A 4,215-nucleotide genomic window follows, 5' to 3' on the forward strand; every position below is an offset into this window, starting at 1 on the left:
GGCTCTCCCTCTCGGCCTCACAGCCTACACTTAAATACAAATACCCTGTGTCGCAAGCGGCTGGGGGAATAGTGCTTCATATTTTTTTTTCCTATTTATTTCAGCATGTCAGGGACTCATCCATCACCTAGCGTGTTAGCAAACCTTTGAGAGGCTGTATCCCTCAGAGGAGATTGTCTGCCACCTGTGCGACAAACGACTAACTTCTCGCATCTCTCTGGGGGGCACTACGAACATGTTCATAGTTGTCACTTCGTACGGAGGTGCTTCTATTGCCTCGCCAAAACGTACACCAAGAGCACCTCCATGTCGTCTCATTACACAAGGTGTCGGAAGAAACCATTAGTATCGCCCACTTCAACCGTAGTGACGAACGCCGACTCACACAGTGTGGCCAGCAACGAGCTTCCGCAGGCTTCCACTCCTTCCCCTGCAAGTCACACCGAGGAGAAGGAGCACCCAGAGTTCTCCCGGGACTCCAAGAGGGCAGACATGTCGATGCCCTTCACAACCAGCACCCCTGCTTTGCGTCTCCCACCAGCAGGTGACTGGACCACGGAGGACGTCAGGACTTTGGCGGTCCAAGAATTGTCGATGCCCGCCAAGATGAAGTTTACCAACAAAGAACTCGCCAAGGGGTACGCAGGGGTACCTTGGCAAACCATCAAGGGTATCAGGGGGCGGAAGTTGTACAGGGACTTGCTACAGCAAGAACAGCTGCGGAGCAGGTTACCTCGGCCGGACTCCAGGGTTCCTGCACATGGTGAGCCCCCCACTGCCACTCCAGGGGGACCACTGCCATCAGTGCAAGATTCCTCCGGCCTGCAGACGGACATACCCTCATCACCCCTCACCACGCCAAGACCACAGCGGTGAAGCGAGAAGTCCATACATCATTCTCCAACCCCGGTCACCCCCCGAGATATCCCCCCTACACCGGAGGCAAGGCCCTGGACAGAGAGGGACACTCATGCACTCGTGCTGTGCAAGCTCCAGGCTTCTCTGTGCATGCGTAGTGACGAAGAGCTCGCTGCATTGATGCCAAGAAGAACATGGCAGAGCGTCCGGGACTACCGTCTGATGCCCCAGTGCGCAGAGGCGATGCGCAGGGAGCTCGGCACGCGACGGGGAAAGGATGTCTCACCCTTACTCCGAACTTCATCCCTTTGTGGCCCCTCGCCAGACACCCCGCCAACTGTCATCGTTCCTGGTCCCTTTGCTAAATCCATCATCGCAGAGGTCACACGTACATTGGCACCGCAAACTCTCTTCCACCAGCAGAGTTCAACGCGCGGTGGACCGTCTCGGAACTGACGGCACTGGCCAGGGCAGAGATCACCTGCAAGGACCACCCTCATATGAACCTTGCTTTTGCCAGGGTATTCACCACCCAGTCCTCACAGGGAATCACAGGGCAGCGAAATACACGCCATTGCAAGGAGATCCTGGAGACCTTCAAGGCGGCGGCACACAAGCAGCCGGTTCCTATTCAACCGGTCCGCGTTCACGACGCCGGATCTGCCTGGGTGCGTCTGCAGCCCGCACCAGGAACCCCTGTCACCATCGCTCAAGGGTTGCTGGACCCCATCAAGATAGGAGAGGACCTGGGGAGAGGGGAGGCACCGAGGGCAGCAAGAAAAAGAAGCGTCGTCTAGCCAAGAACCGTAACCAGCGCCGTCACGAACGCTATGCAGAACATCAACGGCTGTACAGTCTGGGGCCTAAGGTGCTCGTCGACGAGTTGGGGCTGGACTGGGCTGACCCAGCAGTCCTCTTCTCGGAGCTCCACCGGGTCTACGACCTTCTCATGTCTACACCATCAAGACCGGTTGACGGGTTCATAACATCCGAACAAGTACTCAACGTAGAGGTGGAGCCGTTCACCGAAGGAGAGCTCCAAAGAGTGCTCAAGAACACCGACGCAAAGACTGCCCCTGGCCCGGACGGCCTTACCCTGAACGAGGTTTCCAGATTCCACCAGCCATTCTTGCCATCATTTTCACCAACTGGTTGGCCTTCGCTATGCTTCCCGAGGACCTCAAGGTGGCCAAGAGTTTTCATACCCAAGTCCCGCTCGGCCACTACTGGCGGAGACTTCAGGCCCATCACCATCTCATCCATCCTACTGCGCATCTACACAGGGGCGCTGCTCCGACGGTTCGCGCAAGATCACGTCTTCCACGACCTCCAGGGTGGATTCGGCGACGACAGGAGAGCTTCATCCAACATCAGTCTTCAGGCCCTCATGAAGGCGAGGAAGCAGGCTCGACAGAGCTTCTACAGCCTGAGCCTCGATGCCTGCTGTGCCCCGTCTGCGGAGTGCCGGAACTGCACCACCCCATCCACCTGGCGGGCGCCTTGCACCAAGCTCGCGTCGCCGCGGACTGGGCTCGCCGAGCCGCACCACCTCCTGCTGCACCTCCGGCAGCTCCCCGCCCGTTGAAAGTCGCGGAGGCCATCCGGGTGCTCCGCCGATTCCGCCCGGATCTGCTCCGCGACCCGGCCCACGAGGAGGCCATCTTAGACCTCGACCTCTAAGGGGGAGAGGTGTGGGGCGCTCGGCCCGCCACACGGCGGCCAAACCGGCGACTAGCGGGGGGGCGGCTCCCGGTGCCCATTGCATACGCATGGGCTTAAAAGTGGTGGCCAGTGCGGCCGACAGGAGTTGCTGTCCCGAGTCTTGGCCAGGTCGAGATCCAGGAGTCATGGTAATAAACCCCGCTTGACCCCAAGGAAAGAGTCGTCTGATTGATCACCTGCGGCGGACGGCGGAAGTCGAACGCTACAACACTCCAGAAATAGTGCCACAAAGAGTGCCGCAATGATTACGAGTATTTTACCTACTTTTCCTTCGTTCAGCACGTTCCAAATGGAAGTGTAGCTTTTCAACAATTATTTTTCACAATGGCATGTTCTTTAACAAAGGAAAGTGGTACACGCATTTATTATGGGCATATAACTGAAAATCAAAGCAGAATACTAATTATGGTCTTTATTTCCAAAAAGACAAGATACTCTGGGTGCCTTGCAAGACTAGGCAGGTAGACGGGTCCGTATGGAGGAGCGTTTGCCAGCCAGCCAGCCAGGGCAAACACTACAGCGTACCGAAAACACAAAATCGCTACATTGCGCGAATAAACTTTAAACATTAATTCATAGACGTTGCAACATCCATGAAACACATACAGGCCGTGGTAATGAACCACTAAGGTTGAAACCAGCTACGCTTCGAACGGGCTCGCCGCCGGCAGAAGTCGTCCGGGATGGAACGCCAGTGCCACCTGATAGATTCTACACAAAGTGCCTCACATGGAGGCCGCCGCTTTTTCCAGTACCCGCCTTATTCTGGTTCGCTATAGCTCGTCTGCTCACTGTGCGATGACGTAAAGGCGGGCCCTGCAGAAATCACAGGCTTGAGGAGAGCGGAGGCCGGCGCAGCTTTGAAACCGGCTGCCGTGGCCCGTGTCTGCCCTCGGGCAGAGTGTCGGGGGCCTCCAGCCTTCTAGTTCACCATGGCTGACAGCCAGGAATGCGCAGATTCAGATTCCTCACCCCCTCGGGCTGCCAAGAGGACAGACTATTGGAGCTGGGAGATCCGCGGCATCTCTAGCATCGGAATCGTTGGGTGGGTGTCCGACTCCTCTCGGTTCTAGGCGCAAATGTTACGGGCATGGTGGAAATCGATATAAGTAAAGCTCCCCGCCCCCCCCCCCCCCCCAACCTGCGTTCACGCCGCTTCACAGCGACAGTGTGTGGCTGCTAAGTGCAAAAGCATTAACCCACTTGGCACCCCCCCCCTCCGTACACGCCGCGTTGCGGCGTCCAGCTGACAACCCAAGCCCTGCTTTCCTTCATTGCACATCCGGAAAGGAAGTCTTATACCCTTTAGTTCAGCAAAATTTTGTTGGCAACATTTTTTTTTAAGTGTTAATCATAAGAAAGAAATGTAGTAAATATCGACAAAATAAAATGTTCAAGAAAAAAGAGAAAAAAAAAGTAAGTCCACACTGCAGACCGAACCGGGGTCCGCTGCGTATGAGGCAGACACCTTGCCACTTAGCTACGCTACCGCTTCGGAAATTCGTTCTAACCATTCGTTTTATACGAGTTTCAAAACGTCGTGTGCATAGCAATTTCCAGCCCGTGCATATAATTTTACTCAATCAATGTATGCTCGAAGATCCGCCTGCCTCCAAGGGTGACGGACATGACGAG

General features: G+C 55.8%; 1 long non-coding RNA gene across 1 annotated transcript; it reads right to left on the minus strand.

Moving 5' to 3' along the window:
* Positions 1-549: 549 nt before the first annotated feature.
* On the minus strand, positions 550-1,420 carry LOC120846841. Its single transcript, XR_006076915.1, has 3 exons — positions 1,145-1,420; positions 734-822; positions 550-652 (listed from the first exon to the last, which is right to left on the minus strand). It is a non-coding gene; the product is annotated as an uncharacterized LOC120846841 (long non-coding RNA).
* Positions 1,421-4,215: the final 2,795 nt, after the last annotated feature.

This window comes from Ixodes scapularis, unplaced genomic scaffold (genome assembly GCF_016920785.2).
Source record: "Ixodes scapularis isolate PalLabHiFi unplaced genomic scaffold, ASM1692078v2 ptg000005l_1___fragment_1__unscaffolded, whole genome shotgun sequence".
NCBI classification, from domain to species: Eukaryota; Metazoa; Arthropoda; class Arachnida; order Ixodida; family Ixodidae; genus Ixodes; species Ixodes scapularis.